Source organism: Chiloscyllium plagiosum, unplaced genomic scaffold, assembly GCF_037043375.1.
Source record: "Chiloscyllium plagiosum isolate Xiang-an unplaced genomic scaffold, Cpla_swu_hap1 HiC_scaffold_11, whole genome shotgun sequence".
Taxonomy (NCBI): domain Eukaryota; kingdom Metazoa; phylum Chordata; class Chondrichthyes; order Orectolobiformes; family Hemiscylliidae; genus Chiloscyllium; species Chiloscyllium plagiosum.
The window spans coordinates 37,241,090-37,267,654 of NW_028270149.1; positions in this window are offsets into that span (position 1 = coordinate 37,241,090).

The window sequence follows — 26,565 nt, forward strand, 5'->3', positions numbered from 1 at the left end:
TTTACTGTTTGCTTAAAATCCCTACAAAGGTGAATAAACCTGTTGAGCTTCACAATCGGTACAACCGGTGCCTCACATTCTGCAAACTGGACTGGTTTCAAGATTCCTCACTTTCCAGTCCCCTGAATTCTGCCTGTAGTTTTGCCCGTAAGGCAAGTGGCACTGGGCAGGCCTTACAGAGTCATGGAATTGCATTCTGGTCAATATGCAAGGTGGGCTTGGCTCCTTTCTGAAATACTTTCAGGTATTTAATTTGGACTTCACTTAGGCAGCCATTTTCTAATCATAAAATGTTGAGCCAATCTTGGTGAGTCTTTCTCAACCAATTTCATCCCATCAAGCTTGGGCCTGAGCCTTTTACCACAATCAGTGGCAACTGAACCAACTGCTTCTCATAAAAGACTGGAACTGAAGTTGTCCACTTAATCTGTAAAGATTCCCTAACTAGCCGAAGTCTTGCACAAACTTAAGGGTGAATCCAGAGCGAATTTTGCTGTGGGCTTACCTGGAGTCCCTCTGTTCAGGATATGTCCTGAGTGAGGCTATGCAATTGTCTTCACTCAACTGGTGTTCCCCAAGCTCAGTCAGACTGGCAAGGGTGTCCACTTCCATCAAAATATCCCAAAACTCATATGCTCCACTTGCCACATTTTCCAATGATAAAGCCAATTATAGTGCTTGTTTGAAGCCCAGCTGGGCTTCAGCTCGTAGGCACTTTTGCATAGTTACTTCATTAATGCCACTGACCAAACAAACAAACAAGCAATCTTTTGACATCTCATTAAGGATTAAACCAAAGTCACCCGCCTCTGCTTAGTCAAAAACCTCAAACTTATACTGTATTAAAAATATAATGCTAATGAGGAAGTGGAGGTTTGCTCACAGACCAGCTAAGGTAGGATGGATGATGTTTTACCACATAATGATACCATGTCAATTTCATCAGGAGTTACGAAGAACAGTCCTCTGGCAGAATTTCTAAAAATCCAGAAAACCTAACTTTATATGTCCATACTTATACTGGTCAGAACTTCACAAGGACTTGTTATGGTTTTGTAAAACATGTCAGATATGCCAAATTGTCAGAATACCAACCAAACTGACATCTTCAATTCCCATACCAGTCTTTGATAAGAATGTTGGGAGACTGTGTGGGACTTTTACTGAAATCAAGAGCTGGTCACCTCTATGCCCTTATAGATATGGCAACTTGATTCCAAGAGGCCATTAATTAGAGAACAATTTCTGCCATGATCATGGTAAAGAGCCAACTCAGATTTTTTTTAATTCTCTGAATTATTGATTTAGGTCCAGTCAGATCAAAGTTCCCATTTTATGTCTAGAATGTTAGAATAAATTACAATATTTTGAGGTGTATTTCAAGTCTTCAAAAAACAATCCACAGGCACTAAGGGATTTAGAACAGTACCATCAAACCCTCAAAATGAAGATCGGGCACACTATTATGATTATTCCCATGACTGAGATAAAAGATTGAAATTTAAGTTGTTTGTCATATGGGATTCACCTAATGATTCAACCAGTTGTAATTATTTTGCATCAGTTCACGAATATAAAGTAAGAGCAACTCTGAAACCCTAAAGTCAAATAAAAGATTTTAAAACAGATGAACAAATGTTCCATGTTTGATTACGTACCTGTTTCCAGGAGCAGCTCATAAGAGGCAGTGAAGTGATTTTAGAGCTACACAAATAACAGTGAAGAATTGGGCTAAAAGCATGTCAATGTCTGGGCATTCTAGGCTGGGAATGGAGCATTACTTTTACTGCCTTTTAGAGTCATAGAGATGTACAGCATGGAAACAGACCCTTCAGACCAACTCCTCCATGCCAACAAGATATCCTAAAGTAATCTAGTCCCATTCACAAGAACTTGGCCCATATCGCTCTAAGCCCTTCCATTCAACCCAGATACCTTTTAAATGTTGCAATTGTACAAGCCTCCACCACTTCCTCTGGCAGCTCATTCCATACATACACCACCTTAGTCCCTTTTAAATGTTTCCCCTCTCACCCTAAATCTATGCCTTCTAGGTCTGTACTCTCCCACCCCAGGGAAAAGAACTTGTCTATTTATCCAGTCCATGCCCCACATGATTTTATAAACTGCTAAAAGGTCAACCCTCAGTCTCCAATGCTCGAGGGAAAACAGCCCCAGCCTATTCAGCCTCTCCCTATAGTTCAAATCCTCCAATCCTGGTCACATCCTTCTGAATCTTTTCTGAACCCTTTCAAATTTAACAACATCTTTCCTATATCGGGCAGATCAGAACTGAATGCAGTGCTCTAAAAGTAGCCTGACCAATGTACCACAGAGTTCCAGAATACACCTGATCAGGTCCTGGGCATTTATCCACTCTTATGCATTTTAAGACATGCAGCATCCCCTCCTCTGTAATATGGACATTTTTCAAGATGTCAACATCTACTTCCCCACTTTCTATATCTTCCATGTCCTTCTCCATAGTAAACACTGGTGCAAAATACTCACTTTGTATGTCCCCCATCTCCTGCAGTTCCACACATAGGCTACCTTGCTGATCTTTGAGAGGGCGTATTCTCTCCAAAGTTACCCTTTTGTCCTTAATATTTTTTAGAAAATCCCTTTGCACTCTCCTAACTCCCACTGCATTTATATTTTTCTCAGGATTCACTCAATGCATGCTGTCTATGCTTGACATATGCTTCCTTCCTTTTCTTAACTAAACCCTCAATTTCTTTAGTCATATAGCATTCCCTATATCTACCAGCCTTGTCTTTCACCCTAACAGGAATATAATGTCTCTGAACTCTCGTTATCTCATTTCTGAAGGCTTCCCATTTTCCAGCCGTCCCTTTACCTGTGAACATCTGCCCCCAATCAGCTTTTGAAAGTTTTTGCTTAATACCATCAAGATTGGCTCTGGTATATCCTTTTTCATCACTCTTTTAAAACGAAAAGAATTATGGTCGCTGGCCCCAAAGTGCTTCTCAATTGACACCTCAGTCATCTGCCTGGCCTTACTTCCCAAGAGCAGGTCAAGTTTTGCACTTTCTCTCGTTGGTATATCCACATACTGAATCAGAAAACTTTCTTGAATACTCTTGACAAATTCGTCTCCATCTAAACCCTTAACACAATAGCAGTCCCATATGTTAGGAAAATTAAAATCCCCTACCATTACTACCTATTCTTCTTACAAATAACTGAGATCTCCTTACAAATTGTTTCTCAATTTCCTACTGACTACTGTAGGATCTACAGTACTATCCCCAATAAGGTGATTATGTCTTTCTCAGTCCCATCCATTTAAACTTCCCTCAATGTATTCCCAGGAATATCTTCCCTAAGTACAGCCATAATACCATCCCTTATCAAAAACGTCATTTCCCCTCCTCTCTTTCCTCCCTTTCTATCCTTTCTGTAGCATTTGTATCCTGAAACATTAAGCTGCCAGTCCTATCCATCCCTAAGCCATGTCTGTGTACTTGCTATGCTATCCCAGTCCCATGTTCCTCACCATGCCCTAGGTTCATCTGCCTTCCCTACTAGGCCTCTTGTATTGAAATAAATGCAGTTTAATCTATCAATCCTATCTTGTTCTCTGCTTTGTCCCTGCCTGCCTTGGCTGTTTGACTCGCTTCTGTTCTCAACTGTACCAGTCTCAGATTTATCTCTTTCCTCACTATCTCCCTGGGTTGCCGCCCCCCACCCCCCCCCCCCCCCCCCCCACTCACCGCTAGTTTAAATCCTCCCAAGCAGCTCGAGCAAATCTCCCTGCCAGTGTATTAGTCCCCTACTAATTCAGGTACAATCTGTCCTTCTTGTACAGGTCACTTCTACCCCAGAAGAGATTCCAATGATCGAAAAATGAGAACCCTTCTCCCCTGCACCAGCTCCTCAACCGCACATTCATCTGCTGTATCCATCCTCCTATTCCTACCCTCACTAGTTCGTATTTCAGGGTGATCTGATAAAATTATGGTTCAGGCATCCATGAAGGAAACTCATAAGCTCTGGGAAAGTAAATAATTTGATGGACACCCCAGATCACGAGAATAAAAGAGCTTGCTGTGTGACATCAATACGTTGAAGTACTATCACTGCTGAGAGGAGAATAAATTAACAGAGGTATGTCAGGAATATAATGTGAAGGATGAAAGGAATAATGAGGATGATGCTAGAGGAGGCCTAGACAATTCCTAAAATGCACCACCTACCACCTGGTTAGCTTACGCTAAATTATTACAGAAATTATACAGCATGGTTTTCATACATAGAGACAGAACCAGGGAAGTCACCTCACAAAAATATAAAAATAAACTCTGTAGGGACAAGCAATGCACAACTTTAGGCATGGTTGATATGAATGTAATCAAACCTTCTCCTAGGAAACATCATTCTTATTACTTACATCTGGAGAAACAGGCCAGTGAAGCTAGAAATCCAATACTTGTTGGAGAACCATCTAATTGAAACCAGGAAAAAGGCAGCTGGAGTCATGTTAGTGTCTAACCGTGATAGTTCGACCAGATTCTACATTGTGCATTGAAATTTTTGTAGTCGAATTAAGGTAGACTTTTAACTAATTCCTCGCATAGAAGACTGCATTGGTAATGTTATGACATCAGACTTCTTAACAAAATCTAATTGTAACCTTTTTTTTCCTTTAACAACTAACCATTATTGATTTTTTTAAAAATTATTCTCTGCAGAAAATGTTCTTTATTTTTTCCTTAATCAGGGTATTTGTGTGCATGCATGTATGGTGAAGGAGGGCAAAAATTTATACTTCAATATTTCCACTTGTATGTTAAATCAGATTAGCACATTGGCCAAGTTGTGTTCTCACAATAAATCCATAATGCTGCTGTTTATTACAGAAACTCGATTGATGGAAATTTCTATTGTCAAATGTAATAAAAATATAAACTGCATAATTGGTAATATCAGTAACTGGGTTAATCAAATTAATGAGGAGAAAGTGAGGACTGCAGATGTTGGAGATCAGAGTTGAGAATGTGGTGCTGGAAAAGCACAGCAGGTCAGGCAGCATATGAGGAGTAGGAGAACCAATGTTTCAGGCATATGCTTTTCATCAGGAATGAGACTTGTGGGTCAGGACCGCTGAGAGATAAATGGGAGGAGATGGGGCTGGGGAAGGTATCTGGGAATGTGGTAGGTAGTTGAAAGTGCAGTGCAAGTGGTAGGTCAGAGGGGAGGGTGGAGCAGATGGGTGGGAAGGAAAGAAGATGGACAGGTAGGACCATTCAAAGGGGCATTGCCGAGTTGGACTCTTGGGACTGGGATAAGGTGAGGAGAGGGGAAGTGAGGAAAATGGTGAAATCCACACTGATTGCGTGTAATTGCAGAAGACAAGGCGTTCTTCCTCCAGATGTCAAGTGGTAAGGGTTTGGCGATGGAGGAGGCCCTCGACCTGTACGTCCTTGGTGGAATGGGAGGGAGAATTAAAGTGTTCAGCCATAGGGTAGTTGGGTTGGTTGGTGCAGGCGTCCCAGAGATGTTCTCTGAAATGATCTGCAAGTTGGCGTCCTGTCTCACCAATGTAGAGGAGACCACATCAGGTGCAACAGATACAGTAGATAACGTGTGCAGAAGTACAGGTAAATTTCTGTCAGATGTGGAAAGATCCTTTGGGGCCTTAAATGAAGGTGAGGGGGAGATGTGGTCACAGGTTTTGCACTTCCTGCGGTGGTAGGAGAAAGTGATGAGAGTGAGTTGTGGGCTGGCGGGGATGTGGATCTGATGGGCAACTTGAAGAAGGAATGGTGTTTATGGAAGGCAGGTAGGGGTGGGGAGGGAAATATATTCCCAGTGGTGGGGTCTATTTGCAGGTAGCAGAAGTAGCAGAGGATGATGCGATGTATGCGGAGGCTGGCTATGTAGAAGATGATGACCCTTGGGGGGTGGGGGGGTTCTGTCCCTGTTGCGATTGGAGGAGTGAGGTTCAAGGGCGGAGGAGCGGGAAGTGAAGGAGATGCGCTCAAGTGTATCGTCAACCATGTGGGAGGGAAAATTGCAGTCTTTGAAGAAGGAGGCCATCTGGGATGTTCTATGGTGGTATTGACCATTCTGGGAGCAGCTGCAACAGATGTAGAGGAATTGGGAATAAGGGAAGACATTTTTACAGGAGGTAGAGTGGGAGGAGTTCCAGGTAGCTGTGGAATCAGTGGGTTTTTAGTAAATGTCCGTGTTTAGTCGGTCACCAGAGATGGAGATGGAGAGGTCCAGGAAGGGGGTCAATCGCCGGAGATGGAGAGATCCATAGAGGGGGTCTGTTGCCAGAGATGGAGATGGAGAGGTCCAAGAAGGGGGTTGGTCACCAGAGATGGAGATGGAGAGGTCCAGGAAGGGGGTCGGTCACCAGAGATGGAGGTGGAGAGGTCCAGGAAGAGGGTTGGTCACCAGAGATGGAGATAGACCAAATTAATTCCAGTAGAGTTAAAAAGAGAGTGATTCTTCCAACTTCAGTCATACTATTTTTAAAGAAAGAAATGATATGCAAATTGTTTTTAATGTAGATTATGAACAAGAGTGATCCCAGAACTGACTTTTGCAGTACTGCAGAGTACTAGACTCATACAGCACGGAAACAGGTCCTTCGGTCCATCCAGTCCATACCGATGATAATCTCAAACTAAGCTAGTCCCACCTGTCTGTATGTGGCCAAACCTCTCATTCATGTACTGATCCAAATGTCTTTGAAACTTTGTAACTGTACATGCATCTATTACTTCCTCTGGAGGTTAATTCCACACATGAACAACTATATAAAAAAAGTTATTCTTCATGTCCTTTTTAAATCTTTTTCCTCTCACCTTAAAAATATTTCCCTCTAGTTTTGAAATCCCCCAAAGACACCTGTCATTCACCTTATTTATACTCCTTAAGATTTTAAAAATCTCTATCAAGTCATCTATGGGGAGAAAGAGAGGACTGCAGACATTGGACAGTCAGAGTCCAAAAGGGTGGCACTGGAGAAAGACAGTGGGTCAGGCAGCATCCGAGGAGCAGGAGAGTTGGCATTTCAAGCATAGGCCTTCATCAGGAAAGCTCAACTTCTTATGCTCCAGTGAAACAAGTTCCAGCCTATCACTGTAGCTCATACCTTCCATACTTGGCAAAATCCTGGTCAATCTCTTCTTAACCTTCTCCAGCTTATTCATATCCTTCCAAGAAATGGGTGACCAGAACTGGACACAGTACTCCAGAAGAGATCTCACCAACATTCTGTACAATTTCAACATGACTTCCCTTCTCCTATACTCAAAAGGACTGAGCAATGAAGGCATACGCACCAATTGCCTTCTTAACCACCCTATCACGTGATTTCAAAGAATTATGCATCTGAATCCCTCAGTGTCTGTTCTAAAACTGTGCATTCTACCTACCTCAAATCTGCAAAAAAAATCATTTACATGAAGGTTTTGTGTTCAGGAAATTTGCTACCATTCTGGTATTTTGTACACTGGCCTTTTTACAAGATGTACCAAAGCTTGGAATAATGTCTAACTGCAATTAATCCAAAACCAAATAATATATTTGAAGTTAAGCTGAAAACATTACTCTGCCTCCTGAACTGTGAATTTTAAATGAACAACACACGGGACAAGGCTGATGGACTTTTGCCATAGAATTTTTATTGCTGATGGAACCAAAAAGTCAGAGACTCAAAATTGTAAATGAGAGTTATGATTTGGAGATGCCGGTGTTGGACTGGGATATACAAAGTTAAAAAAATCACACAACACCATGTCATATTACAACATGGAGGTCCTGGGCCTCCTTCACCGCCGCTCCCTCACCACCAGAAGCCTGGAGGAAGAACGCCTCATCTTCTGCCTCGGAACACTTCAACCCCATGGCATCAATGTGGACTTCAACAGTTTCCTCATTTCCCCTTCCCCCACCTCACCCTAGTTCCAAACTTCCAGCTCGGTACTCTCCCCATGACTTGTCCTACCTGCCTATTTTCTTTTCCGCCTATCCACTCCACCCTCCTCCCTAACCTATCACCTTCATCCCCTCCTCCACTCACCTATTATACTCTATGCTACTTTCTCCCCACCCCCACCTTCCTCTAGCTTATCTCTCCACCCTTCAGGCTCTCTGCCTTTATTCCTGATGAAGGGCTTTTGCCCGAAACGTCGATTGTACTGCTCCTCGGATGCTGCCTGAACTGCTGTGCTCTTCCAGCACCACTAATCCGGAAAATATTAACTCTGTCTATCTCTCTACACATACCACCAGGTCTGCTGAGCTTCTCCAGCATTTTCTGTGTTTGTTTCACCATCCTATTTCATTGCTGACCACCTATCTCAATACTGTATTCTCATGTCCCTTGATGTCACAAGTAATGAGAAATGGATCAATCTCTGTCTAAAACTTAATGAATGGGCTTTCACAGCCTTCCAGGGTGGAGAATTCCAAAGATCCACAACCCAGTGAGTGAAGGAGTTTCTCTTCATCTCAGTTCTAAATGGCTTGAAAACATGTTCTCAAACGGTGTTCCCTGACTCTAGACCCGCAGTAAGGAGAAGCATGCTTTGTGCATCCACTCTATCTTTCCCATGAAGAATTTTATAAATTTCTCTGAGATATCATGGAAATATCAATGCAATTTCATTGCTTACAGAGAAAAAAATTGCTCACATAAGGAAACAAACCTGAAAAGGAGGAAATCCTAACTTTAAGCAGCCTGATACCTCAACGCAAGTAAAAACAAATGTGCTCCAGTTAAGGGAAACTTCCCAACACTGAAGCATGCATTCCAGCATATTATCATGACAATCCATTAGAAACCCATTTGGTTGGAAAGCTTGTGTTTCTTTTTGGCCTCTAATGGCACGCTTCAATCAGGTGTCATGTTAACACAAAAGAAACTAGTACCTCAGTGTTTTCTGGTTCACTCTCAATTTCCACAGTAAATGCCAGCACAGGTGCCAGTCCAACTCGAGAGAATCTAATTATCTCTCTTTGAGTTTCAAAGGCATTGCCATCATTACATTTCCCAAGAAACGTCCTGGATCTCGCCATTGCTTAGAAACTTAACTTGATGAGTGAAATAATACGACGGCTACAAGAAAAGAACAAGTCTTTTCTTGGACTTCAGCAAGGCATTTGATAAGGTTCCCCGTGGTAGGCTCATTCATAACGTCAGGAAGTATGGGATGCAGGGAGATTTGGCTATCTGGATACAGAATTAGCTGGCTGACAGAAGGCAAAGAGTGGTTGTAGATGGTAAGTATTCTGCCTGGAGGTCAGTGTTGAGTGGGGTCCCGCAGGGCTGTGTTCTTGGGTCTCTGTTCTTTGTTGTTTTTATAAATTACTTGGATGAGGACGTTGAGGGGTGGGTTAGCAAATTTGCAGATGACACAAAGGTTGGAGGTGTCATTGATAGTATAGAGGGCTACTGCAGGCTGCAGCGCTACATAGACAGGATGCAGAGCTGGGCTGAGAAACGGCAGATGGAGTTCAACCTGGATAAATGCGAAGTGATGCATTTTGGAAGGTCAAACTCGAATGCTAAATATAGGATTAAAGACAGGATTCTTGGCAGTGTGGAGGAACAGAGGGATCTGGGTGTGCAAGTACATAGATCCCTAAAAGTTGCCACACAAGTGGATAGGATTGTTCAGAAAGCATATGGTGTTTTGGCTTTCATTAACAGGGTGATCAAGTTTTAGAGCCGTGTGGTTTTGCTGCAGCTCTACAAGTCCCTGGTGAGACCATACTTGGAATATTGTGTCCAGTTCTGGTCGCCCTACCGAAGCAAAGATACAGAGACCTTGGAGAGGGTGCAAAGAAGGTTTATCAGGATACTACCTGGACTGGAGGGCTTGCCTTATGAAGGAAGGTTGAATACACTCGGACTTTTCTCTCTGGAGAGAAGGAGGAAGAGAGGAGACCTGATCAAGCTGTACAAGATAATGAGTGGAATAGATAGAGTCAATAGCAGGAGACTTTTCCCCAGGGCAGGATTGACTGGTACGGGGAGTCATAGTTTGAAGATATTAGGAGGAAGATATAAAGGAGACATCAGAGGCAGATTCTTTATGCACAGAATTGTGAATGCATGGAATGTGTTGCCAGCTGTGGTGGTGGAAGCAGAGTCATTGGGGACGTTTAAGCAACTGCTGGACATGCACATGGATAGCAGTGAGTTGAGGGGTATGTAGGTTAAGTTACTATATTTTACCTTTGGATTAACCTCGGCACAACATTGTGGGCCAAAGGGACTGTTCTGTGCTGTACTTTTCTATGTTCTAAGTCCACCACTGGGAATTCTGCAATGGGTATCTAAATTCTGTCCACCATCTAACAAGACATAAGTGAAGAGTGTAATGGAATATTCCCCACTTGGTTAAATGAGTACACTGAATAACACTGAAGGAGCTTGGCACTATCCAAGAGAAAGCAGCCTGCAAGATTGGTCCTATCTCCCACCTTAAACATTCATTCCCTCCATCCCAGTAGCACCAATGTGTACCATTACAACTTGCACTGCAAAAACTAGCTTAAATTCCTTTGAAAGCACCATCCAAAAGTTAGAAATAGGATGACATAGTAGCATCTTTTTAACTCTGTTGGATTATATGTGGGAATGTAGGTCAACATTAACTTTTATACTTGTTAAACCTGTTACTCTTACAACTTCTGTTTTTAACAAACAGGATTCTCCATTAGAAGATTGCATTTTCAATGTTTTCCTAAAATCATTAACATTGTGATTGAATGTTTCACACCTGTAAATTGCATGTTTGGTTCATTAGCTAAACTTTTGTACAATTTACAATATAAACCACTGATACAGACTTCTGCAACATTAATTCACAAACACAGCTTTGTATGCTTTGTTGGAGAGATTCATCACTGAGGAGATATTGCCAGAATGTAATAATATCTGGGTCAGTACAGCTGGCTGAAATGTGATGAAGAGGTTATCTGAAGAATGGTAACATTCTTAGCAGGTTCATTTTTATCTGGTGAGAGCAAGATCACTCTTTCACACTCATTCAATATCTTTATGATTGGTCTTGGGAACCTCTAGCTGAGAATGATCATCTGAGAGGGGAAATATATGGTGACATCTTGAAAAATGTCCATGTTACAGAGGAGGAGATGCTAGATGTCTTAAAACAAATAAAGGTGAATAAATTCCCAGGAACTGATCAAGTGTACCCTAGAACTCTGTAAGGATCCAGGGAAGTGATTGTTGGGCCTCTTGCTGAGACATTTATCATTGATAGTCACGGGTGAGGTGCCGGAGGACTAGAGATTGGCTAACATGATGCCACTATTTAAGAAGTGTGGTAAGGACAAGCCAGGGAACTATAGACCAGTGAGCCTGACTTCAGTGGTGGGCAAGTTGTCAGAGGGAATCCTGAGGGACAGGATTTATATGAATTTTGAAAGGCAAGGAATGATTAGATATAGTAAGCATGGCTTTGTGCATGGGAAATCATGTCTCACTAACTTCTTTGCATTTTTGAAAAAGTAACGAAGAGGGTTGGTGAGGGCAGAGTGGTGGATGTGATCTATATGGACTTCAGTAAGGCATTCAACAAAAGCTCCTCATGGTAGACAGGCTAGCAAGATTAGATCTCATGGAATACAGGGACAACTAGCCATTTGGATACAGAAGTGGCTTGAAGGTAGAAGACAGAGGGTGGTGGTGGTGGAGGGTTGTTTTTTCAGACTGGAGGACTGTGACTAGTGATGTGCCACAAGGATCAGTGCAGGGTCCACTACTTTTCATCATTTAAATAAATGATGTGAACATAGGAGATATAGTTAGAAAGTTTGCAGGGAAGACAATTACCTCAGACAACAATGAGATCTTGATCAGATGTGTCAACGGGATGAGGAGTAGCAGATTGAGTTTAATTTAGATAAATGTCAGGTGCTGCATTTTAGAAAGGTAAATCAGAGCAGGACTTATACATATAATGATATCGTCCAAGGGAATGTTGCTGAACAAAGAAACCTTGGAGTGCAGGTTCATAGCTCCTTGAAAGTGGAGCCACAGGTAAATAAGATAGTGCAAAAGGCATTTGGTATGCCTCCCTTAATTGGTCAGAGCATTGAGTATAGGAGTTGGAATGTCATGTGGCAGCTGTAGATGACATTGGTTTGGCCACTTTTGGAATATTGTGTTAAATTCTAGTCTCACTCCTGTCGGAAAGATGTTGTGAAACTTGAAAGGGTTCAGAAACGATTTACAAGGAAATGGCCAGGGTTGGAGGATTTCAACTATAGGGAAAGGCTGTATAGTCTAGGGCTGTTTTTCCTGGAACGTTGGAGGCTGAGGGATGACCTTACAGAGGTTTATAAAATCATGAGGCGCATAGATAGGATAAATAGACAAAGTCTTTTCCATAGAGTGGGGGAGTCCAGAACTAGAGGGTGTAGGTTTAGGGTGAGAGGGGAAAAATTTAAAAGAGACCTAAGGGGCACCCTTTTGATGCAGAGGGTGGTGTGTGTATGGAATGAGCTGCCAGAGGAAGTGGTGGAGACTCGTACAATTACAGCACTTAAAAGGCATCTCGATGGGTAAATGAATAGGAAAGGTTTAGAGGGATATGAGCTAAGTGCTGGCGAATAGGACTAGAATAGGTTAGGTTATCTGGTCAGCATGGATGAGTTGGATTGAAGGGTGTGTTTTCATGCTGTACATCTCTATGACTCTAAGTGTACTAGATCCAAGATGTTCTCCAAAAGAGGGCTAATTTCATAAGCCCACACAAGTTCAAAGAATTTGAAGCAAATCAGACACAACATGACAAAATACAAACAGATGATGATAGTGCAGGGAAAGCTAAGCCAGTTTACAGCATGAGATGGCTGTTGTATGTAATTTGCCTTTAAGAGAATTCAAGTTTCATGACATTGTGCACAGTAGCAACACTGTACCAACTACAAGGGGCACTGCAACTAGCACAAATTCCTCAACAGCACCATTCAAACATAAGAAATAGGATGACATTGATGATGTTAACTCTTGTAAGCTTCTAGTTCATGTAGTGTGCATACATAATTTTAAAACTCTTCATGACAATTAATCATTATTTTTGCAAGCTGCACACCATGAAATTACTTGGTCACTATAATATCTGTCTTGTGTTTATTGTTTTTGATAAACTAACCCATAGACTTAATCAAACAAGTGATTGATGAGACAACTGTCATTATTGTACTATGTCCATGAGGATTCAGACCTCAGATCTGTTGTGGTTACATAGGCATCATTGTCCCACAGTTTCTAGAAGGAATATTTCATAATGATGTCAGTGGTTGTACGGCTCCTCACAGTTTTAATCTACTCGTGTTGGTGGCTTCTTAATGATGTCATGATGTACTTAATACTATCATCACGCATGGCAAAAGTGGATAAGCTTGGCTTGGTGTTGTGTGTCTACCTTGACTTTCCTCTCCTCTATTTAGGCCAGGTATAGACATTTATTTCATGGTAGAGGACACTATAACCATGCCAGGAAAATTATTAATACTGTCCTTCTCAATTCTATTTCAGGTCACTAACCACTGATACACATAATAATTGAGCCCGATGGCAACCTATGATCTAATTATCACTTGAGTGACATAAATAGTGCCCTAGATGTTTTGTTTGTTAGTTTTATTTTTGATTTAAATATAATTATCTAAAAGGCCTATGAAAGCTGAATAATTTTTTTTTCCCAAACCCCATGATGCAAAGTAAGGTTTTGCAACCAATAAATCAATGATGGATACTCACCTCCCACTTTGTTGGTTGCAGCAACAACTTTAGGGAAGTGTTCAATCTGCTGCATGTGGTTACAAACCTGAAAAACGCATTTAAAAAAACAAGTCGCACCCACTTTCTTGATGGGCCAGTCACATTACTCCCATTAGCTTCTTCGCCTTATGTTTCGTGCCTGGTGTTGGTTCTTTATTTGAACATAAGACCATATCCGGATCATGTTCATTGGAGGTTAAGTGTAGTTTTTTTTATCTCTACTACTGTGGATAGAGTCCATACTACCCCATTGAGGTGGTAATGATTGATCATTATAGGCCTCCTTAAAAGCTACATGTACATCATGTCACTATTCTTCACACAAAGGATGATGCATGTATGGAAAGCACTGCCAAAGGAACTAGAGAAGACTGGTACAATTACAACATTGAAAAGACATCTGGATGAGTATATGAAAAGGAAGAGTTCAGAGGGATATGGGACAAATGCTGGCAAATGGGACTAGATTAATTTAGGATACCTGGTCAGCATGGATGAGTTGAACTGAATGGTCTGTTTTCGTGCTGTCCATCTCTATGACTGTGTGATCAGCTTATTTATGTGCAAGTTCACAAAGTTACTGCAGCATATTCCAATCAACCAAAATACTGCAGAGAGCAAGCACCAGTATGTCTTAGTTTTAAAAATTAGCTTAAGTGATTTTACCTCTCCTTGCCAACATTCAAGGAAATTAATATTTCAGGATTAATTTAATTCAGCATATATTAAAACAAACACTATGTTGTTATTCAGTTTAAATTGTAAACAAATGTACGACTTTAGTAATGTTGACAAAAGTTTGAAACAGAATGAAAATGACAAACTGTGGTTTAATACGTGAATGACATTCTTTCAGACTGGAAAATCATCATCAAGAATCTGGCATTAGCAGCAAAGAAAGATGACCACTGTATCCTTTTGTGTGCTTTAATCAGGAAAAAGTGCTTGTTTCTCTAAATATATTTAGAGTTAGCTTTTGGAATGATTTATGGTCAGTTTTGTAAGCGGCATCATTCTTCTCACCTTTTACACATTCACAATTTGTGCATTTATATCATGTACACACTATCAATGTTAAACATTACCTGCATTGTGATTTTATGTATTATTACTTCATATTTTTCTGTAATACTTTTAATGTTGCACATTGTAAGATACTTTTCTACTAAGTTACTTTTTCAAAATAAAATGATTATAAAATTGCACAACTAGAGAAAGGAAGGAAACACATTCAGAGGCCATCTGCTCAAATTCTTTGAAAGGTGTTTGATTTAATATTGGATCTGTATCAATTTAGCAAGATCTGAGGTGATGAGTTCAAGTCATTATTCGTGAAGATATCACCACATACATATCCCCAGTATAAAACTGTATAACAAGATATAAAACGTCTTTTTTGATTAGATTACTTACAGTGTGGAAACAGGCCCTTCAGCCCAACAAGTCCACACCGACCCTCCGAAAAGCAGCCCACCCAGACCCATTCCCTTATATTTTATCCCTTCACCTAACACTATGGACAATTTAGCATGGCCAATTCACCTAACCTGCACATTTTTGGAAATGTGGGAGGAAACCGGAGCACCCCCACGCAGACACGGAGAGAATGTGCAAACTCCACACAGACAGTTGCCTGAGGCGGGAATTAAACCCGGGACTCTGGCATTGTGACGCAGCAGTGCTAACCATTGTGCCACCGTACCGCCCAATTCAAGTCTTGTTTTCTCACTGATAAATTATAAAATTCAAAGGGATTATAGTTGAAACTGTAATGAGCTGATACAACCCCATTCCTGCCTAGCTTCTTAAAAGATCAATCAGTAGATTTTTGGAGAATTCTGAGATGTATCATTCAGAATACTTGGGAAGATAATTAATCACTGGAATGTGACACTGCATGCATGAGCAGACAAATCGATTCACTGATCTCCATTGTATTTTCGTAGAGGGAATGTATAAACAAAGGAATAATCTGTTCTTGTTGATTGGCTAATCTTAAAATGGTTGGCACAAATGAATGATTCATTGTCACATATCTTGGGAGATAGTAAAAAGTGTTCTGTCACCACAATTCAGTATACTTTTGAGGTACAAAAGAGTGAGAAGTAGAATTCACCTTTGATTGGCTGCCGGTCTCAAGTAGGGCTTCAGGACTTTGCAAGGTCCATGGGCCAGGCCTACCACTGCCAAGAGCCCACAATTCTTCATCACTGCAGCTGATGCCTCAATGCCAATTCCAGGAGCCCACACATCAGGCCTACAAAGCCAGGAGTCCCTCCTCCCATCACCGCTGTTGCTATTCCAGCCTCCATGTGTCATCTGGAAGATGAAGAAAAGTAAAAGAAAACAGAAGATGGAGAAAGGAGAGAAAAAGATAGGATACGGCTGGCCTTGAGTGGACAGGCCTAACATGCTAGTGCAGCCATCTTGAATAGCTGAGCCTTCTATCACCTACTGCCATTACACTGCCAGGCCCGTTTCTGCCATACCAAAAAATGCCTTAAGAAAAAACAAAAGGAGCTAAAGGAAAAACAAACTAGACAAAGGCAGATAAGTCCCAGACCAGAAGTTTGAATGCACTGCTGCTATACCACTGTTGCATGTTTTACTATGTGGCATGTGAAAGTATGAATCAGGCGTCAGTAGGAATCAGACATGGACTACCTAGCCAATTCAAGACTGACCATGAACTGTTCGTACACTGTGCATATGTCAGCTAGCCAATTAAGAATCTAATCAAGCAAGCTTGGACCAAACTCTTCTGTGATCATGCTTCTGGTTGCATTTGGTAGAGGTTAAGTAAGGTCTACTTTGCAATAGTTGATAGTGCATAAAGGAGTAGGAAGGTAGAAGAAAGAAGAGACAGCAGTCCAGTCAACTGAGAGGATTGGGATTATATTTTTAGAGCAGCTGGGTTCAGTGCCATTTCTCTTTTTGCTGATCACCATAAAATCGGCAAACCTTGTCTGAGTACATTTGTTTCTGGAGCAGTCTCATTTTGTCAGACCTCAAGTGTTTTAATTAAGATTAAATTGGATTTGAGTCTCAAAGATTGTGCTCAAAAAACAGAAATATAATGTAGAAATATTTGAGTCATTTGAAGATAAAATAAGCATTAAAAGTAGTTATGGACAACATCCTTGTCTTGTAAGAAGAATACCTACAGAAACATGTCAGGATTTCTTTGGAGGAAATATGATTTATCACTGCATAATAAAGCAATGGAAAGCAGACAAAGCACTTAAATCCATTACTTTTGTGCTCAGCATGATAATATTTTAAAACTTGGTCAGAACAGTTACAGCAACAAATGCAGTTAGTTGTTTAACATACCAATGTATGAAATAGGAAAAGAAGTGGATCATTTGGCCCCTTGAGCTTACTCTGCCATTCAATAAGATCACGGCTGCTCGGTTTGTATTTTGAATTCCTCATTTCACTCTACCTTTCGTAACCTTTGAATCTACTGCTAATCAATCTAATAAACTTCCTCTGAACCACGTCTAATTCAGTTACAGCCTCCTTTAAATAAAGAAATAAAAACTGCAAGAGATTGGGCCTCTCCAAAGGTTTGAATAGCTGGAGCGTAACATCCTTGCATTTGTGTTATTCAGAAACAGTTTGTATCCATGAGAAGGAAAAATTCCATCTCATAAAAAAAACACAGCCGTGAACATCTGAGGTGCTGAGGGACAGCATAAAATTGTAGAAATAGCTCCAAAAGAAAAGCAAAGAGAAAGAACAGAATGGGAAAGGTGCAGAGCTGCTGAATGATTTTGTTTCGGTATTCACAGCAGAAAAAGATGGTAGCTTTCCAGAGGTTGCAAAGAAATTAGGGAATCAGGCACTGAGTCTAAATAAAATTAGCTTAACTAAATCATCAATTATGGGGAAATTAATGGAATTGGAGAGTGACAATTGCCCAGGGCCTGATGGTTTGCATTCATGGATGTTAAAGGAAGTAGGGGAGCAGATTGAAATATCACAGTATGGCATTAGCCAAGGACACCCAGATTCAGGAGTTGTACCACTGGATTGGAAATTTGCTTATATCACTCCTCTAAGTAGTGAGAGAGAGGAAACCATGTAATTACAGACCAGTTAGCCTGATATCTGTGGTGGGGATATTGTTGGAGTCTATAATCAAAGATAGGGTACTGATTACTTCAAAATTTCAGTTAATCAGAGAGAGTTGGCATGGATTCATGAAGTGTAGTTCATGCCTAACAAACTTCGCAGAGTTTTTGTTTGAAGAGGTGACAAAGGTGGTGAACAGAGGCAAGTTGACTGATTGTTATTTATCAAAAGCCTTCTGGAAGTCCATGTAAAGTCCCACACAGGAGATTGTTAGTTAAAGTGGAAACCCATGGAACTGAGGGAAAATTACTGACATGGATAGGAAGCTATGGGCAGCACGGTGGCTCAGTGATTAGCACTGCTACCTCACAGGACCAGGGACGTGGGTTTGATTCCAGCCTCAGGTGACTGTCTGTGTGGAGTTTGCGCATTCTCCCTGTGTCTGCGTGGGTTTCCTCCGGGATGCTCCGGTTTCCTCCCACAGTCTAAAGATGTGCAGGTCAGGCGAATTGGCCATACTAAATTGCGGCATAGTGTTAGGTGCATTAGTCAGAGGGAAATAGATCTGGGTTGGTAACTCTTTGGAGGGTCAGTGTGGACTTGTGGGGCCAAAGGGCCTGTTTCCACAATTTAGGAATCTAATCTAAAGCTGGTTGACTGGCAAAAAATATAGTCAGAATTATGGATAACTACTCCAGTTTGCAGGATGTGACTAGTGGTGTCCCCTAGGTATCAGTTGGGGTGGTGGGGAAGGGAAGGCTTTGGGGGTGGGTGGCTCCTTTATTCAAAACATTCGTTATCCAATTAGTTAATGACAAAATGTCAAAAGATCAAATTTGCTGACTACATAAAATTGGAAAGAATCCTAGATGTTTTTAACAACAACAGAAAATTACAACAAGCTATCAACTGTTTAGGTGAATGGGCAAAGCTGTGGCAGATGGATTTTTAGTATAAACAAGTGTGAAGTTATCCATTTGAACTGAAAGATCAAGGTATTTTCTGGAAGGCACAATGTTAAATATAGTGGGTGTCTGATGAGACTTCAGGATTCAAGCCCATAGCTTGAAATGTCACGAACAGGTACAGAGATAGTCAAGGTAGCTAATGGAAACTAGGCCTTCATATCTAAAGGACTGGAAAATAAGGATTCAGACGCAATACTATAAAACCCTAGATAGACCACACTTAGAATACGATGAGCAGATCTGGGTACTACATCTTAGGAGGATGTTTTAGCTCTGAAGGGGGTTCAACGCAGGTTTACAAAAGGTTGATACTTGGATTTCAAGGGTTAATAGTTTCATAGTAATCGAAGCAGGAGTAGGCAATTTGGCCTGTCGAGCCTGCTCCACTATTCATTAAGATCATAGCTCATCAATTCATCATCTCAGCTTCTCCTCCCTGCATTATCCCCATAACCCGTAATTTCTCTACCATGTAAAAACCCATCCAACTTTGTCTTGAATATATTTTAATGCAACTGCCCCTCCTGCTTCTTGGACAGAGAATTCCATAGACTTACTACTCTCTGGGAAAAGTTGATCCTCCTCATCTCTGCCCTAAATCTACTCCCCCTAATCTTGAGGCCACGTCCCCTCGTCCTAGTCTTACGCACCAGCAGAAACAACTTGCCTGCCTCTATTTTAGCTATCGCTTTCATAATTTTATATGTTTCTGTAAGATCTCCTCTCATTCATTGAAATTCTAGCGAGTACAGTTCCAAGCAGTTCAACCTCTTTTCAAAGGGTAACCCCCTCATCTCTGAAATCAACCTGGTGAACCTCCTCTGCACCACCACCAAAGCCAGTATATCCTTCCTTAAATAGGGAGACCAGAACTGCTCATAATACTCCAGGTGCAGCCTCACCAACATCTTGTATAATTATAGCAGAACCTCCCTGCTCTTAACTTCAATCCCTCTAGCAATGAATGCCAGTATTCCGTTTGCCTTCCTGATTAATTTTTGCACCTGCGAATCAACTTTCAGTGATTCATGTACGAGCATTCCTTAGTCCCTCTGTGTAACAGCATGCCGCAATCTATTACCATTTAAATAATACCCTGACCTACTATTTTTACTTCCAAAGTAGATCACCTCACTTTATCAACATTGTACTCTATCTGCCAGACCCTTGCCCACTCACTTAACCAATCCAAATCTCTGTACAGACCCTCCACATCCTCTGTACAGTTTGCTTTTCCACTCAATTTAGTGTCATCAGCAAACTTGGATATGTTACACTCGGTCCTCTTGCAACTCACTTATATCTATCATGAACAGTTGCAGGTCCAACACCAACCTCTGCTGCACCCTGCTCACCACTGATCTCCAACCAGAAAAACCACCATTTATCCCAACTTTCTGCTTTCTATTGGTTAACCAGTCCTCTATCCATGCTAGTATATTCCCTGTAACTCCATGCATTCTTATCTTATGGATGAGTCTTTTATGTGGCACCTTAATGAATGCCTTCTGGAAATCCAAGTATACAACAGCCACCTGTTCCCTCCATCGACTACATTTGTTACATTCTCAAAGAGGTCCAGTAAGATTTTCAAACATGTCCTTCCCTTCCTGAATCCATGCTACGTCTGCCTGATGGAACCTTTTCCATCCAGATATCTCACTATTTCTTTTTTAATGATAGCCTCCAACATTTTCCCGACTACAGATGTTAAGATTGAGCAGAGATTAGACAAATTAGACCTTTATTCTCTAGAATGTAGAAGGTTAAGGGGTAACCTAATCAAGGTTTTCAGGATATTAACAGGGAAAAACAGAGTAAATAAAAGTAAACCAAATCCACTGGTTGAAGATTCTCCAAGAAATAGGGCCAGGTCATTCAGGAGAGATGTTGGAAGTACCTCTCTATGCAAGGATTAGGGGAGGTTTTGAACTCATTTCCTCAGGTGGCAGTTGATGCTAATTCAGTTGTTAAATTTAAATCAGAGATAGACTTTTTTTTATTTAACAAGGACACTAAGGGATGTGGGCTAAAGGCAGACATATGGAGTTAAACCAGAACAGTTATGATCTTATTGAACAGCAGAGCAAGTTTGAGGGGCTGAATGGCCTACTCCTTTCTTTAGTTCCTATGGTCAATTCCTCATTATAAAGGATAACATTCCATCAGCCTTCTTAAATGCATGCTGTACCTCCACACTGAATTTTTGAGACTTATACCAGAATATGAAAATCCCTCTGCACCTTGGAATTCTGAAATGCTTTTCTGTTTAAGTAATACCGTTATAATTTTTCCTGCCAAAGTGAACTGTTCCACGTTTTCCTAAATTATACTCCATGGGCCAATTTTTGTTCACTCACTCAGCCGACATATGCAATTTCTTTCTGTTTTGTTATGAGACTTCAGTGGTCAGGAGTCAATGTTGAAGACAGCTGCCTACCAACTATATACCAAAGGTGGCAGCAGTGCCCAGCCACTGGGAAAGGAGATACCCAGGAATGGTGACAATATTGTCTGGGACACTGTCTATAAGGTAGGATTATGTGAGAATGGCTAAGTCAACCAGTTGCAACAGGGTTTTTTATTGTGACAAGCAATTTGTGGTCCTTACACTTTTAATTCGAGATTGTTTTTGTTATTTAATTCAAATTCCACCATTTTCTCTTGTGGGATTCAAAACTAGGTCTCCAGCACATTCAGGAAGTGCTGGAGAAACTCAGCAAGTCTGGAAGGCATCTGTGGAGAAAGAAACAAAGTCAGATATGACTCATCTTTGACATTATACCTGAATCTCCTGATTATTATTGTTAATGCACCACAATGCCATCGTCTCAATATTATGAAGATATCTGCTTCAAAATATCAGTTTAATGAGAGATATGAATAACTAATTAGAATAGAGTCATAGAGATGTATAGCATGGAAATAGACCCTTCAGTTGAACTTGTCCATGCCAATCAGATATCCAAACCCAATCTAGTTCCACCTGCCAGCACCTGGCCCATAAATGTACAAATCCTTCCTATTTATACACCCATCCACATGCCTTTACATGTTGCAATTGTGCTAGCCTCCACTACTTCCTCTGGCAACTCATTCCATACATGCACCACTCTCTGCGTGAAAAGTTGCCCCTTAGGTCTCTTTTATAGTTTTCCCCTCTCACCCTAAACCTATACCCTCCAGTTCTGGACTCACCCACACCAGGGAAAAGACTTTGCCTATCCCTATCTATGTCCCTCATAATTTTGTAAACCTCTATAAGTTCACCCCTCAGCCTCCAACACTCCAGGGAAAACAACCCCAGCCTGTTCAACCTCTCCCTGTAGCTCAAATCCTCTCCCCCCCCAGGTAACATCCTTGTAAATCTTTTCTGAACCCTTTCAAGTTTCACATCATTTTTCTGATAGGAAGGAGACCAGAATTGCACGCAATATTCCAACAGTGGCCTAACCAATGACTTGTACAGCTGCAACATGACCTCCTAATGCCTGTATAAATACTCTGACCAATAAAGAAAAGCATACCAAACGCCTTCTTCACTATCCTATCTATTTGCAACTCCATTTTCAAGGAGCTATGAACCTGCACTCCAAGGTCTCTTTGTTCAGCAACACTCCCTAGGACCTTACCATTAAGTGTATAAGTCCTGCTAAGACTTGCTTTCTCAAAATGCAGCACCTCATATTTATCTGAATTAAACTCCATCTGCACTTCTCAGCCCATTGGCCCATCTGATCAAGATCCCGTATTAAAACATTTAAAATTTTAAAAATTCCGGTAGGCGTTAATCTCCATCACAGAAAGCAGCAAAAGGATATGCCCAAAAGGAGGCACAGAGATGATACACATATGCTATTAATTAAATTAGTACTTTGCAGAGACAACAAAAAAAAGTTGAAACCATTGTATAATCAGTAAAAAAAAAGGGGTTCTGGAAAATAAATGGTAACATCACACCTGAGCATGAATGCACAATGTTAATCCCATAAGCAATTCTGAAACCATCCAACTGATAAGAATGGCAAGGAATTGCGTGGATATCATTAGAAACCAGAATAAGACTCTCAATTTTTATTTTTAATGAAGTTGTCGCAACTCACAGGGGTAGCAATTTAGAAATCAAGCCCCTGATATTCCTTGTCATCATAAAAATTAGAGATTTTAAAATAATAACATAAAATTTCATAATTTATTCATTAAGACTAAGGTTGAGAGAAGTTGTCTCACACACACACACACACACACATACATACATACATACATACATTCTTCAGTGGTTTCCATTCACGGATTGCTGAAATTATTTTGGTGATTTTTATACTGGTCAGAATGTTGCTTTTCAGTCATCTTTCTTCAGATGCTTCCATTAGCTTGTAAAAGCCCCACAAGGTTTATAGCTCACATAAAAAAAATCACTTAAAAATCATACTTTCCAACAACTGAAGGAAAGATTAGTTCTTATCAGGTTTAAAATGAGTTTTGACTCCAGAGAACAGAGAGAACTTCTGTACTGTGGAAAAAAAAATGCTTCACTCTCTAACTTGTTCCCAGCCCAAACCCAATCAGTTACCTGAGAGCCAATCACAATGTCTTTGGCAGGCAAAAGACTTTTGTTATCAATAGCTGCTCACTAGTCCATGGACCAAATCAATTTCTTGTTGCTACCCACCGGCAGAGATGGAGGAATTGGGAATAAGAAATAGTGTTTTAATTGGGAATAAGGGATACACCTCCTCCCATCCTACCTCCTGTAAAAATACCATCTTTTATTCCCAATTCCTCTGCCTCCATCACATCTGCTCCCAGGAGGACCAATTCCATCATAGAATGTACCAGATGGCCTCCTTCTTCAAAGACTGCAATTTCTTCTCCCACATGGTCAACAATGCCCTCCAGCATATCTCCTCCAATTCCTGAACCTCCACCCTCAAACCCTACCCCTCCAACCGCAACAAAGACAGAACTCCCCAGTCCTCACCTTCCACCCCACCACCCTCCAGGTACATTGCATCATCCTCCGCCATTTCCACCACCTACAAACAGACCCAGCACCAGGGATATATTTCCCTCCCCAACCCTATCTGTGTTCCATAAAGACCATTCCCTTCGCGACTCTCGTCAGGTCCACACCCCCCTCCACCCTCCCCTCTTGCTCCTGCAAGAATTGCAAAACCTGCGCCCACCTCCCCCCCTTATCTCCATACTATGCCCCAAAGTAGCCTTCCACATCATCAGAGATTTACCTGTACTTCCACACACATCATTTACTACATCCGTTGCTCCCGTTGTGGTCTTCTCCATGCTGGGGAGACAGGATGCTTACTTGCGGAATGCTTCAGAGAACATCTCTGGGACACACGCACAAAACAACCCCACCACCCTGTGGCTGAACACTTTGACTCCCCCACCCACTCCCCCAAGGACACGCAGTTCCTCAGCCTCCTCTATCGCTAAACACTTAACACCCGATGCCTGGAGGAAGAATGTCTCATCTTCCGCCTTGGGACCCTTCAACCACATGGGATCAAAGTGGATTTCACCAGTTTTCTCATTTCCCCTCCCACCACTTTATCCCAAATGCAACCTTCCAATTCAGCACCGCCTTTGTGACCTGTCCTACCTGTCATCCTCCTTCCCACCTATCCATTCCATCCTCCTCTTCAACCTATCGCATTGACCCCCATTTTCATCTACCTATTGCATTCTCAGCTACCTCCCCCCCAGCACACTCCCTCCCCCAACCTCCCTACCCCTCCTCCCCCATTCAGCTCTCATCACCCTTGGCCCACAAGCCTCATTCCTGATGAAGAGCTTATACTCGAAATGTTGATTCTCCTGCTCCTCACATGTTGCCTGACCAACTGTGCATTTTCAGCACCACACTCTTGACTACAGACAAACATTTGCCTCACTAGTACAACAAAGATTGAAATGAAGGATTTTATGACTAATTCCCCTATGTAGCCTCTTAGAAAGTTGGATAGTTCTTGGTGAATGACTATTGTTGAAAGGGCCCTTAACAAATTATCGATTAAACTGAGTCTCACTGTCAGTTAGGCCCTTTTTTTATTCTCAGGGTGGAACAGCTGCGTGATAATTTTTAGCTATGTTAAAACATGGAAAAGATTATTCGAGCATTACTGTAGAAAAAGACCAATATAAGTTAACTTTTATAATTGAGGGACAATGATACACATGAACTGGACTCCTTCAAGAATTTCAAAACTCTGCTTCGATATTCCATGAACATGTGGCACAAGTGAAAATACTATCTCAAAGACAGAAGCTGGTCTTGTAATATGGAGATGATTTACTGTTGCACCATGGAAGAATTTTTTCAAAATTGAACTGTTGGGCTTATTAAGGAAAACAGGACTGAAGGGGAATCCTAAATTACTCAATTGGTAAAAGAGGAAGTTATATTTCTGTGGTGATAGTCTGGCCAATCGGCAGAACGTCACACAAAGAATTACTTTTTCAATATCCAAAACAAACATTACAATGACATGTGGGTCGGGTATCAGACATTTTACTGATAATTTTGTAGGTTAAAAACAATGGTAACTTTGTAGACATGGCTAAACCTTTATGAGCAGTTAAGTGGAACAAATATAATCTATTCAGGGAAAAGGACAAGATGACAAAAGAAAAAAGCAATGGGAAACTGAGAAGAATGATTACACACAATACAGCACTTATGTCACCAGATTCAGAACAGCTATTTCACCTGGAGGTAGACAGTCTCTCCCCCCAACCAATCAAAAAGCCAACTGAAAGGATTGGTTTTCAATTATGGAGCAGCTGATTCCACTATCTGGCTCTGTAGTATTGAAGTTGTATTTGTTCTAATAATTTAATAAAGTGGTACACTGTGTTTAAACACACTTGTAACTGAAATGGTCTCACATTTATTTGGACTGAGTGTTACAATTAAATTTAAAGTTGGATTTCAGAATCCTACAATTCCAGTCACATATGGACAGCATCACTAAAGTTGCTCTTCATTTCATCAATCAACTGTCACTTACTGATTCCCTTTGACATTGCAATACATATGCTCTAAGATTTCTTCTGCTGCCATCAATCAACAAATCTGCTGAGCAGAACAGAGGATTGGCAAATGGAAATGTTGAGTCCTCCAGGAAGAAAGGTGACTTTTAGTTTTCATGCTTCCTCTGATCTTGTGGAGAAAGTGCAAGACATATTTGGGTTGGATACCTACCACCGGTCCTATACTTTGCTATAGGTAGCATTAGTAGCATTAACACAGTTAGTGGTATCAAAAGATTCTTCAGAACAAGTGAACCCAGTGGAAACCTTTCTCTGTGCCGTGGAACATCATGCAAAATGGTTATTCTTTAAAGAATAAAGCAAGAAATGCTGGAAATTCTCAGTGGTGAGGCAATGTCTGTGCATAGTGAAATATAGGGCAGTGTTTTACAATTGCTATGAGGGTATAATTATGTCACTTCAGGTACCTAGTGAGATTATATTTAACCAACAGATTACAGAAGGAAATCAGGGTAAACAAGTTGAAAAACTGCCCACCTTTGAAAACAGTTCAATTAAGAATTTGCTTTGGTCATTCAGTTGCCAAGCTATAGTGATTTTCCCCTGCCTGTGAAATTTATCAATGATTGCACAGACATCGTGGATAGAAGGGAATTGTGGCAGCATCATCCAAGGAACACCAGGGCAGAATAGACATCATTATTTTTT